A 14,274-nucleotide genomic window follows, 5' to 3' on the forward strand; every position below is an offset into this window, starting at 1 on the left:
GAATGCATAGAATAATGTAGAATACATGTGAAGAGCATTACATCTATGAGATGAACTGGAAAGACAAGTGCTGTGAGACAGCAATGCTACTGATCAGCTGCACAATTCCAAGTAATATGGCAAACAATTTTAGTGATGAATTATAGCGTTTTCTTTTATGGTAGTTTTTTTTTCTACTACTGCTTTTAGAACTGACCGAGTTTAAATTTGTGACTGTAGAAAAAAAAAGTGTAGTTATACAATATTATGGATTCAGGGCAGCCACAGTGGTGCAGTGGTTAGAGTTGCTGCCTCCCAGCAAGAGGTTCTCCGGTTCAATCCTCAGCTGGGGTGCCTTCTGTGCGGAGTCTGCATGTCCTCCCTGTGGTCGCGTGGGTTTCCTCCGGGTGCTCCGGTTTCCTCCCACATCCCAAAGACATGCTGTAGGTGAATTGGACACTCTAAATTGGCCCTAGGTGTGAGTGTGTGCATGTATGTGTGTGCCTTCTGTGGAAGGTTGGGTGCCGGGCTGGCAACTCGACATTGTAAAACTCCACTGCCAATCATGAGCGGACAGGTGATCCGCTGTGGTGACCCCTAACCGGGAAAAGCCGAAAGAAGAAGAAGATATTTGTGGTCTTTGTTCCCTGTGCTTAGTTATGATCAAGCTCCTGAGATAAGATTTGTGTCTAGTTTTGCAGGCCCATAGGGGTACAGTTATTCTCGATTTCCTTTTCCTTGACAAGTCAGACTGTGCAGCCAATGCAAGAATGAGAGATTTAAACCTTCATTAGTAAATAAATAAATAAATAAACAAATAATTAGATAGCTTTATCACCCATTACCACTCCCTGCCCCTGCTCTGAAAAAGGCTCCTCCAGCATGTGAAGCAATATGATTTCCTGTCATCCTTCAGATGTAGCTTGCATTATTGGATGGGTGTCCTTAAATTTTCACCGGGATTTATAGGCATCATTCTCCTTGTAAAGGGTGACAGACCCTGCAAATGCATATTGGAAATGTGTACTTGGCTTCCGGTCTGACTTGCAATGTATATATTATGATCTTAGAACAATACTGACATATGACTTTTTGGTGGTGGGGTAGAAATTCAAGCTAGATTGCTTTGGGCGGTGTCTGTGCATCTATCAATGGCTATTTCTCACTTTTCGATTTGTTCGTATTAAAGACTCTTGTGTTGTCTACAGGAATTTCAGCAATTTATTCTTGCACATAACTTCTCTTTTAATTATAAGTAATATCATCGCTGGCATCATTACTAGTAGTAGTACTGCTGCTGTTTAGCTTCATTATTCGAAGTTCCAACATGTGCAACTTGTTTTTTATACAGTGAATTGTAGAGCACAAGAAACATTTTTGAAAGTACATAATGCTGACATTGTCAGATAAATGTTGTTATTGCTAAGCTGTTGACCATGTAATTAACCCACAGAACAATATCTGAGTTATGTAATAAGAAAATGTTGCTATATACTTCCATCAAGGCTATTTCAACTATTTTCTCTATTCAACTGTTTCTCGTGAATCTTTTCATCAGTGTGTTATTTATATCTCTGTTGCACATCACCTTATTCTGCTTTTAATTAATACATTTCATCTCTTCATTGTCCAGGTTTACATTATGTATAAACAAACTGCTATTTTACTCTGTTAGTAAAGTGATGCCGTATCGCACATGTTTATATTAATATGGTGGTGACCCCTGAGAATCCAAACTTCTCAAAATGTCAGGAAACTTAAATAGGATTTCACCTGTTTCTTCAGTCTTCACATTAATTGAGAATGATTTTCTGACAAGTTTCATCCCAAAACTGGTAGGTAGCCCCAGCACAGACATTGCTTCTGCATCAGAACTTCAACTGTGATCACATGAAATTGATTTTAAATTCCCACAGCTATTACATCTTTCTCTAGCAGATGGAGTGATGGGCAGAGTAAGAAATTAATCATACTTTCAACTTCAGAAGGAACTTGCTGGAATGACTACTACACATGCTGGTAGGTATAATGCTGCACTGAGCCCAAGTGTCCAGCTTTTCTTTGAAAGTTTGCATTGTCTCATTAATGCTTAAATTCATGTTCTGGTCCTTATCACCAGATGTGTCAATCTCTGTTTCCTATCCATATGCTTCTTTTGCTTTCTGCTCTTCTATATTTATTGAATATGTGCTTGTACGTGCTTTTCCTTTTAGTGTATACTTTTGTGAAATAAATACAGTGTGTCCAGCTTCCATTAGCATAAATAGAATATCTGTAAGTCCTGTCCCATCCCATGTGCTTCCAGATGGGTTCGCCCAGCTGTTACATCATTCTCATTGGAAACTTTCTAAACTAACTGCTCTGAGTAGAAGCAGAAGTTCGGTTATAGCTTTCATTTGCTTCTTGCAGTTAGGCTAATGGTTTGCAAATATAAGAGATACCCTCCAAATTATATCTCCTCTCTTGTAGCAATGGATTCATTCCTCAGATATAAGAAACAAAGCATCTACCTTCATTTTGATCAGTCAACTCCATCACATTACAAACTTTGGTAATTTGTCAGTAAAAGAAAAATAAATCCTTAACTGGTTCTTGACTATATTTTGATCAGATGGCAATTGTGAATTCATGTCAAAACAAGTGAATGCCAAGCTATGAACACACCACTGACAAAGCAACCAAATTAAAATTAAGCACAACGTTAAAAACCACAATCAATGAAAAAGATAACAAAAGCAAATAAAACAGTGATTTTTCAAACCCTCTGCACCCCTCCAAACTCCCTTACTTGAATATATTAATTCCATGGTCACATAACCATTAAGAACTAACAATGTTCACCAATATATAAAATTTCTCCAACACTGCAGTGCAAAAGACAACAAAATCAAACTGCAACCACAGTTCAAGCAATACAATTCACAATCACTTCTCTGTGCTCTGTCTCTCTCACAGTCAAGCCATAAAATCTAACCAATGCAGCAATGGGCCACATACATTTACTTCAGATCCCGCATCCAGTCTGTTGTCAGTAGCAACACTTGTTATAAATATAATTCTGTCAGTGTGCTCCAACATGTCTGTAACAAAACATTTTTTGGTAATTTTTATTTAAAAGTAGTCATTTTGTTAAAATTGCAATAGCTGTTGCCGAATGCTAGAAAATATATAATTGATTCTATTAGCCTTCATGACTCTCTGACTTAACATATCCTCAACGTTTAGGATATTTACCCATCAACTACAAAAATGGCAAAAGATCTTAACTGAAAATGGATTATGATGTACTTAAAGTTACAGAACAAAACTTTGCATTCTAGTTTAGATCATTCCTGTTTTCTTGTAACCTGCTTACCCAATTTCAGACATTATCAGTAGAGCTGAGAAATTATGGCGACCAAGATTAAAAATTGTAAAATTATACTTCATATTACATTAGAGCAGATCATTAGGCAATAGTTTCATGCTTTCAGACTACCAGTGACATCAAAAACTTTAAGGAAGGCATCAGATCTGTAGTGTAGTGGGATGAAGTCCTGACTACACTCCATAGGATTTAGATTCAGTTAGTGAAGCATATGTTGAATAAGATGGATAGAGAGAGGTTGGATAGAAAGGCCAAGGTTACTGTATCCATCCTGAGTTGGAGGGAGTCGATCAAACGTGTTACGACTGCCACCTATGGGAAGAAGCAGTGCTGTGAATGAGTGTACAAGGACATGTAATATGAACTAGCCAATTAACTGCATGCTTTCCAGCTGAGCACTATGTGTGGAAACCTGTACTTGCAAAAAGCTCACAATAACAAGGCATTGTACTATACCTGTTAAGACAATCCATGTAAAACAATGTGGTTATACCCTGGATTCTCCTGGTAAGAAACTTTTGTGGGCAATCCAACTGTTTCATATTTTGCTTGGACACATGCTGATGGAGGTGTTATACTCAATGATGGTTTTGATAAGGGCTGAATAAAGTGCCACTATGACTTCCTTGGACTTAGATGCTGTGCCCTTACTTATAAGTTAGGTGACAAAGAATGATTTTCTTACTACCTTCGCCATATGTTGTTCAAGGCCAGATTACTATGTACATATATTTTCAAATCCCCGACTACTGAGTCAATTCTTAGGGGTGACTTATCGATGCATGATTTGTCCTGGGTGGCAGTTTTATCAAAAGACACTATAATGAATTTCTTGTCATTGAGTTTTATTCTATAACATTGGCACCAGTCATTTTTCTGCGTTAGACCATCTTTTAAAATGTAGTGTCATGAAGGAATCTATGAATGCTCCCAAGTTGCCATCTTCTGAGAACTTTGTCAGCCAAAGGCCCTTGACATTAACCTTTACCTCTGAGAAGTAGATGCCAAATAGGGGAGGTCACAGCATGGACCCCTGAGGTATCACACTGGTAACCAGTCTTTTAGTGGAGGTGGTATCACCAGTCCTGACCTCCTGGGTTTGTCTGTGAGCCAGCTCACAATCCAGTGAGTGAGGTAGGGTTTTATGTCCAGTTCCATGAACTTGTCAATAATACCTGAGTTGGGAATTGAATTGAATGCCTTAGCCAGTTCCAGATAGGTGGTATGCACCATGTACCTCTCATTCATTACCTTGGTGACCTTCTCAAAGAAGTCCACCAGGTTTAGTAGACACGATCTTCCATTGACAAAGCCAAACTGGGCTGGGTCCAGTGTATGAAGGTTGTCTGTGTCTTTGTAGATCATTTCCATGATAATTCATTCTATGGCTTTGCATATGAGATGAGTGAGAATAATATGTCTCTAGTTTCAATGGTCAATTGATAGTCTACTCTTGTGAAGTGGGATAACCATTGCAGTCCTCCATTCATGTGATATAAAGCCTTTTTTGAGACAATAGTTGAAAAGTTACTCAAGTTTTTCTGATAGGGCATGTTTTCAGCTATTTAGGAAGCATCCCAGGATACTGTCAGGGCCCATTGAGGCTGTGTTTTTGGCCTTTGTGTGTGCTACCAGGACTTGCTTCCTGTTTATAGCTGGGGAGGTTGTGCTACTAGGTATTTCATGGAGGAAGGCAGAGGAAGTGGGGGGGCCTGAAGTTTGAGATGAATTTGTTAAACAGCAGATTCACTATGTTGCTCTGCTGACTGAGTGGCACCACTGACCAACAGTTCGGCACACTAATGTGTGCTGCCTTTGAGGTTTGGACATAGCTGTAGAAGGCCTTGTGTTTATATTTAGTCCTTGAGATTATCTTGATCTTGCAATCGGCCTTGATAGACTTAATTAGTGCTCTTAGTTTCTTGTTTAGTTTAATTAGAGGGCTGCTATCATTATGGGAATTGTTCTTCCTGATTTTAGCAGTGACTTTCTTCCTTTTGTTATATACCCTATTAAGGATAGGATTTCACTAGTGTGCTTTGTTTTAGAGTTTGTTTTCAGCTTACTTCTAGTAGGTACAGCGGCCTCTATACAGTCATTTACATGGTTGTACAGAGTCTCTGAGAGTAATTCTGCATAGGTTGTTGTGAACCATGGTGCAGTTTGGTTTGGAATAGGGGTTTGCTAGGGTTACTAAATTCATTTTTATTTTAAAGGAGACAGCTTTGTGGTCTGAACTCGCTAGTGAGGACATGACAAGGGAAGGCCAGCACTTTCCATATTGGTGAGTACCAGGTCCAGTATGTTTGAACTTCTTGTGGGTGTATGCACCATCTGGACAAGGGTAATTGCATTAATAAATTACAGGAATCATTGTGCCTGTGAGCATGAGACAGTGTATGTTTCCCAGTCTATAGACAGGTAGTTAAAGACTCTTATAAATAGGATATTTGGTTTAAATGTGAGTGTCTCCAGTAGGTCTAGGTATGAGCTATGGGATTCTAAGGAAATAGACGATGACGTACAGCTTACTATGATATGTTATGAGAGTTTGTCTATAGTTATTTGCATGTGGATAAAGTTCAGGGCATCATCTTTTTTAACCAATGTAAAGTCATGCTTGTTGCGAATATAGATTGAGACTCCTCTACCTTTAATCCCTATCTGTGCAGTTGATGGTCTAAATGTGTGGAAGAGACAGAAGCCTTACAATTTTGGAGTATTTTCTGTGGATTTAAACTCTGTTTCAACGACAACACAGATGTCTATATTCTCCAGAGTGAGAAGAGGTTGTATGGTGTGGAGTTTCTTGTTTTGGTTCCTGGCATCGAGCAGGAACACCTTTAGTTTTCTTTGAGTTTCTTGCTATGTCAATAGGTTTGCTAATTTGGCTTTGCCTAAAAAAGGCTCTAAGGGGGTGGATAAAGTTTTAGCCAATATTAGAAAGCCTAGGGACAACAGGTGTAGACCATCCTTTGAAAAACAACTTTTGTTTGTTTTCTTCTCCAGCTATATTTCTAGACACATAAAAACACTAGCAATGTACTGTGGCCAGGGCAGAGACACAGTGAGCTAGCCATGATACTTTGTAATAAGAAGTACTATGATGCATCATTTGCCATGATTAAGTCAGCCTGCTTCCTGTAATCATTTTAAATCAAATAAAACAATATTTCATGCATATAGCATCTCACAAGTCATATAAAAAGTTCTTATAAAACTGTAGAGAGCTTGATGTGTATTTTCTTCCTTCATCAAGCCAGCTGATACACTCAATCTCAGTGGATCAGATTCTAACAAAGTTACTGTTTTGGTATAAAAGGCTTTGTGGATTTTTGAGTGACATGCTGTAATTTTCTAATGTGCTGAAGTTTACATCTAGCAAGATGTGAAACTCTTGAGGAATACAACCAAATGTATATGTACTGTCACCACTAAAACTTCCATTCTGCCAAAGCTCATGATATAACTCACCATTTTCTGATTTTTTGCAGCTATTATACAGAAAGAAAATGTCATTTATAGCCTTATAATTGCAAATCCTAAGGCAAACTTATTTTTCTTGTGGAGAGACTACTATGGTTTGCAAAGTAAGGATTGAAAAACTTTTATTTTCTTCCTCTTAATGACTTAATAAAATTCATCCATCCTCAGCCCCTTTTCCCATTTTGCACATGGGGTCAGGGTATCAGTTCAGCAGTGACAATCATCTTGAGCCAAGGTTTACATCACCAGGTGGCTGCCTGCAGCAGTAGTTCATTTGTACCACTCACTCGCATACACACTCTCACCTAAGGCCAATTTAGAGTGTCCAATCCACCTACTGCATGTCTTTGCAATGTTGAAGGAAACCAGAGCACCCAGAGAAAACCCACATGACTGCTGGATTACATACAGACTCTGCACAGAAGGCACCCCAACTGAGAATCAAGCTGGAAAACCTCTTGCTGTGAGGCGGCAACTCTAACCACTGCACCACAGTCACCACCCAAATTACTTAGTGCAAATCATGACAAAATACTAAGAAATGAATAGTTGGCGTAAGAAATGAATAGTAAAGCACTCGATGTGGAACAGTGGAACACATCAAAAGAAACAGTATTGTATCGCATATGACAGCACAGGAAAATTATTTAAAACGTTTTTTTTTTTTGGAAAGTGCAAATAGTTTTGGAGTTGATACAGAATAACTGACATACATTCCATTCAACATAGAGTATATATGCAGCATAGTGTATGCCAGCCTCATATGTTCACAGTGACATATCTGCACTTGCATTCCTGAGCCAGTAAGATGCATACATCAAAATCACACTACATTTCATTACATCTGCTGTATACACCTGGTATGTATTATTGCTTTATATGGACATTCATGTATACTTTAGAAATGTCGAAATAACCATCCACACAATATAAGCCTTACAGATATATAATACCAAACACAATACTTTCATATAGTCTGTGCATGTCTCTAGTGTACGTATCATATACCTGAGTTAGTCTATTCATAAAACTAATCGGATAGCCAATATAGCCTTTAATATGCATTATTAAAACTGTGTGACAGACAGTAATTCTTCAAAATGTAGTTTCCTGAGCCCTAAGCTGCTATTTATTCACCTTAGCATGCTTTCCATTAAAACGTGGCTTATTTACTTTACATGGTCTGGAACTGTATTATACTTATGTGGAACAATGTACCATTCAAGACTAGAAAGTTATCACATTCTTGTGTTAGGGACTGTCTACAAGTTTTTCACAATGCTGTGGCAATATGCATATTTATAACAAACATCTCGATATTTATAACTTGAGATTCTACAAGAGACAAGTGACAATTATTAATTCAGAGAGCATAAAAATAATAGCATCTGTATCACTGTATCTGAGTGTTTACAGGACTCTGTTTTTAGGTGAACAGAAAATGTTTACAATGATGTCCATTGTAAGCATGATGAAAGGAGATGCTGCCAGCTCAGCTAGCTGGAATTTTGTAAATAATTATAAGTCATTTGTGAATATTGAAATGATTTACATAAGATGCTTGTGTTACAACTGTATTAGAACTGTATGTCATGTGTATATCAAACTGGTTTGTACAGACATGCATGTTGAAAATGTATTTTATAAAGTGTTTGTGTTTGAAATGTAGCCACAGTGTGTCCTGATGGAAGAAAGCTGAAATGTACATGCATTTTTATAACTGTCTAAATGTATATATTTTAACAGTGGAAACTGTAATATGGGAGGTTAATTTCAGTCCAGCAAATTTTAGGAAAATTGCTGAAATTAAATTACTTTATAAGCTACGCAATATCTTTCAGTTTTCATTACAGCTAGAGACACAGAGTCTGTGCTGAAAAGCTTTCTGTATTGTCTTTAGGGTGAATTAATTACTACTCTTGAAACCAATTGTTTTATGACTTTCAGCATCTGCCGAAGATCTGAGGTCTATGTACTTTCACAAGTAGATGCTAAAAACTTCCAGCTTCTAGCAGTTGAGGGTTTCACCTAGGAACAAGAGTCAGATGATCAGAAATGGTGTAATTCTGCAAGCTAGCCCAGCAGTAATATTTGCAATATTAATTTGAGAAGTCTCTTCATGAAACAGAGCATTCTGCATTCTGTTCTGGAACTGACAACAACTAGAAGATCCATTCACCACATCTGCCTTGCTCTAATAGTAAGTTACTAGGGAATAGTAATTATCTTAGATACAGTCAGGAATATAGTAAAGCTTAGTTTAGATCTTTTTCTTTATTTATTTGAGACAGCAATGTTGTTTTAAATATTTTCTGTGGTTTTGAACTCTGATGTCATTGTGAATATATGTTTAGTATTGTCTTGTTCTTTTATTATTTATTATTAAATATATTTAAACCTTTTATTGTGGATGATTTGTGTAGAGATATTTAAGTTCTGCAAGTGCTTGCCTATTTATTTGGTGACACTGTGTGGGCCACTCCTAATAGCCTTGCTCATGGCCAAATTACCGTTTGTGTTAACATTAATATTACACAGTAAGATTGGACACCCTTTGTTAAGGGCCTTAAAGTAGCTGATAAGGAGTTCTTGTGGCAGTGAGAACTACCTTAAAGTCCGGGCAGAAGAGGGCATAGCTAGTAAACCTGTGCCAGCCTTTCCCTGGTGTGTGTGTGTGTGTGTGTGTGTGTGTGTGTGTGTGTGTGTGTGTGTGTGTGTGTGTGTGTGTGTGTGTGTGTGTGTGTGTAAAACAAATCTCCAAGAGTGTATGTGTCAGCTACTTGGGCAGGGACATGAAGAACTGGTTGGACAGAGAGAGTGTTGGACGACTTGGCTTGGAGCCCTGGCTAAGGACTCAACTTTATAGCTATGGCAGTGGAGAGTCTTACTGGGATCCAGAGAAAGAAGTAGAAACCAGCCCCAGACTGATTGTGGTCTCTGTATGCTTTTAAGGGAAATTGTACTTGATGCAGAGAGCTGCATCTGGAAATACTGTGTGTGTACCTGTCATCCTCCCAGTGTATGTCCCCCACTAGTGCCAGCAGTGAGGATTGAGGCTCCTTGATTACTGGTCCAGTAGTGTGTCATCACAGTAAGGTGGTACAGGGACTGCCCGACAGTTCAACAGAGAGAAGCTTTCTTATCTAAATGACACTGGGGTGGATCTGATCACCTGTGCCCATTAACAGATTATAATTTACAGTACATTACTGGGCATAGATATGACATTTTTATGAAGAAGACCAAATAGTCTGTGAAGTAAAGAGAGCATCAGGTCATTATGGAATATGCCACTAGGCATCCATAATTAGTACGCATGTACTTCTACATATGTTTTGCCAGGTAAATCTTATATTCCAAGATGATTAATGTTAACATGCTGTACAAATTATACAAGAACATACATTTGTAATAATGCCTAGGGCTACTTTTACTGATTTGTCTGGGTAAGCATTTTGCATGCAGAGATGTCGCATTGGTTACAGGATTAATGTATGAACCATTTGTTGTTTGTGATGTGCTTTTCTCTGAATGGACTGTTTGTCATGTCAGGTGTAGTGTTGCTGACTAAATACGCACATGGTGTTAGTGTTAGGTACTAGACAGTCATTTAGTGTAAGTGTTTACATGCAGCACTAAAGTGCTAGTGTTAAGCAGCACAGTCACATACAGTGTTACTGCTGGGTACTAGGTTCTGTATGTCTTTCAGCATTAAGTTATTCTGGTGTATCATATGTGTACATGACAAATATGACATGCTGTGCTCATTGCCAGACTTTTTACTTCAATCCTGCACATGGAAGTGGGAGTCAAATTTGTAATTTCAGCAAATACAAGGTAGCAATGCATGTGTACATGAGACACACACACACACACACACACACACACACACACACACACACACACACACACACACACACATGCTTGATAACTTTATGTGACCAGTGTTAAATTATTATACTGCTTGACACATACATGGTCATTCAGCATCTTCTAGCTATAGTGTTTCCACCAAGTCATATTTTGCCTTCCAGTACTTATCCTGCCAGCGGTTCATGTTTCACTTTTGTATTTCCAGCTCTTTTCATGCCCCAAATTTTGTGTCAGACCCATTCCTATTTCTCCTTTTTAAGCTCCTTGTCTACTTCTGAATGCCTCCTTTATTTTCATATTTTCATACTCTTTCTTTTGAATTCCATGTCTCCATATAAAAAACTTATCCTACCAGCGGTTCATGTTTCACTTTTGTATTTCCAGCTCTTTTCATGCCCCAAATTTTGTGTCAGACCCATTCCTATTTCTCCTTTTTAAGCTCCTTGTCTACTTCTGAATGCCTCCTTTATTTTCATATTTTCATACTCTTTCTTTTGAATTCCATGTCTCCATATAAAAAACTTATCCTGCCAGCGGTTCATGTTTCACTTTTGTATTTCCAGCTCTTTTCATGCCCCAAATTTTGTGTCAGACCCATTCCTATTTCTCCTTTTTAAGCTCCTTGTCTACTTCTGAATGCCTCCTTTATTTTCATATTTTCATACTCTTTCTTTTGAATTCCATGTCTCCATATAAAAAGAGCCTCAGCCCACCAAAAGTATGCTCTGCTTTTAATTATTTTCGTCTGACCTTTTTTCCATTGTTCTCGATGTGTATACCTCTGCTTGCCTCACTCTTCTCCTATCTTATATGCCCTGTTCCTCATTCTACCTAAGTTGTGTATTGTGACTCTAACACAGTAAATCCAGTGCCACGCACATTTTTATATTCTACTTCTATGCTGAAATGATTGTTATATTGCTTATGTTGACCACAGTCCCAATACATTTTTGTCCATTTTAGAGTGTGCAGGGCAGTTGCATTCTTTCTTATATTTTGTTTGTAGTTACTGTCTTTCTGTTTCTATTACACACACAGCACGTACTGTGTCATTGTTTAAGAATGTCAGCCATTGTGGCCTTTCTGCAAACTCTTTCTCAGGATATACATTACTTCCAGTTTTTATGTGTCTGCCATTTTATAATTTACATTCTCAATGGGATAGTGCTAATGAATAGCTTCATGCCTGAACAGTGAATGGGTAGACATCTGATGATCAAAGATATCAGTTGAAGCTTTTTTTTTATTGAAGAAACTAGTTAGGAACGTGGGTTAATATAAAAAGTTATCTATATTAGTAAATAGGAAAGTAATCGGACACTTATCATGAGTAATAAGAATGTTTACACTGGTGAAGGAAGGGGGCTGGTTCTTGAATCAGACTGAGTAATTTATATATCAGCGGGCTCTGTTTAGTAGAAGTTTGAGTCTGTTGCGATTGATGGAGGATCCTGCAGTCACATGTGGGAGGCCATATGTTTTGCTGGAAAAGTGGACTTTTTGTGATTTTTTTTCTTGCCTTAGATGTTAACAGGTAGTAGGTTTTATGTCTGATAGCTAGGAGGCTCTTTAGTCTAGCATTTACATAAAAACATATGAGAAAAAATATCAACTTTGAATCAAGATGAGCAACAGATATTTAAATTACCAGAAAGAATATAAGTTATCCCTTAATGCTGAGACAGTAGACCAATTTCTGGTGCCAACCATAGGCATGTAACTGTGCCATACAGTATGATTTCAGTTTTTTTGACATTCAGTGCAACTGCAAATCCTGTTGAAGAGATTAAAGAGTTTACTTCTTTGAGGCACTTTTCAAGTGTGAAGTTAATGGAGAAGTGAGATGAAGCTGAAGTCCAGATGACCATATTATCAATATAAAATAATGATATTTTAGTAAGTGTGGTAATGAAAGTGTTAATGAAAACAGTAAACAGCAAGGGACCAGAGCCAGAGAGAGAGAGAGAGAGAGAGTGAGAGAGAGACACTCCTGGGGGACTTCTAGGTCTAACCCACTAAAGAATAGACAGGAAATTCCATATTTTACCTTTGAAAAAAGTCAACATAAAATAACTGAATACATCGAAGACATTACAAATAGCTAATAATGTGTTAATTCTTGCAACAGAAGGCAGCACATTGAGTCAAAGACTTTGGTCAGCTTAAGAAAGACTGCACCAATATTTTTTTCTTGATCCATGCTAGTGACACTATGGTTAGTGAGGCAGAATGCCACCCTTGAACTACTATGACTATTTCTAAAACCAGGTTGTCAGAAGTTAAGAAGGCCAATGGAGTTAAAATGAAAAGTGAGTAAGGAAATGTGTTCTTTATCAAATGTATGAAAATTGGAAAGAAAAGCTATTGACTGATACATGAGAAAAGGACAAAGTATGTTTGCTTGAGTAGAGATGTTGTGGCTACCTTTCAAAGATGGGGGAAGTTGCCACTGGTTAATTGCTTGCTTATAAAAATACTTTTTAGGAATCTTGAGGCAAGACCATTTGCAAATATTGACCTATAATGGACAATTCATTGACTGTTATTTAAGTTTTGAAGAGTCACTTTTTAAAAGGAGCTGATGAAGTATTTTTTTAAGGTTCAAGACTGTAAAACAGAAATCATTGAATGTGCCAGAAAAAGGCTTCATCACTATTTTTTTCAGCTAGCTTGTGAAGCAGTGTATATATAAAATATATAAATAAAATATCTTAAAGAAAACATTTATCTTATAGTGATTTGTGGTAGAACAGTCAACTCTAGACTCCAAACAGAAAACCAGAAATGCATTCCAAGAGCAGCCACAGTAATGGATGCTGAAACAGCATATCACTGTTTTAATACAAATATGCATGAGCAAAAAACAAAGTTTTGCATGTGGACTTTTGCACAGACACACACATGCGCACACACACACACACACACACACACACGCACGCACGCATACACGCACACACACTCACGCGCACACATGTGCGCACACACACACACACACATATACACACACACACACACACACACACACACACACACACACACACACACACACACACACACACACACACACACATGCACACACACACACACACACACACACACACACATACACTTTGCAATTCACAATAGGCACGTTAAAAAAAAAAATCTCCCCCCAGCAAAGATAATAATGCATAAAATACCCAGAATCTATACTGTAGATAGCTGGAGCTCTGAATATAACCCAAAGAAGCTGAATCTGAGTAGGGAGTTGGGCACAGAATGATGAAGGACCCTGCCATCTGGGGTTGGAGTGAGCAGAATTTGAATCACTCATCTCAAATGGAAAGGGCATCCCGATCTTCTACATAAGTGAATACTGCTGAGGGCTATATAGCAGCACGTAGCACATCTGGGACATGTGATCAGATGCTTCCAAGCTGCTTCAGTGGTACTCTTCCCAAGACAGAAACCTTCCTTGGTAGGTCTTGTATGGGTTGGTGTACATCATCCCACAGCAGTGCAGTATTTTATTGCTGCTTGCATAAGCTGGAGGACATGGCAGCCAAGGGGCAAAGTGTTCAGATCATAAT

Source organism: Protopterus annectens, chromosome 4.part1, assembly GCF_019279795.1.
Source record: "Protopterus annectens isolate FY-2018-M chromosome 4.part1, PAN1.0, whole genome shotgun sequence".
Lineage (NCBI taxonomy): Eukaryota > Metazoa > Chordata > Ceratodontiformes > Protopteridae > Protopterus > Protopterus annectens.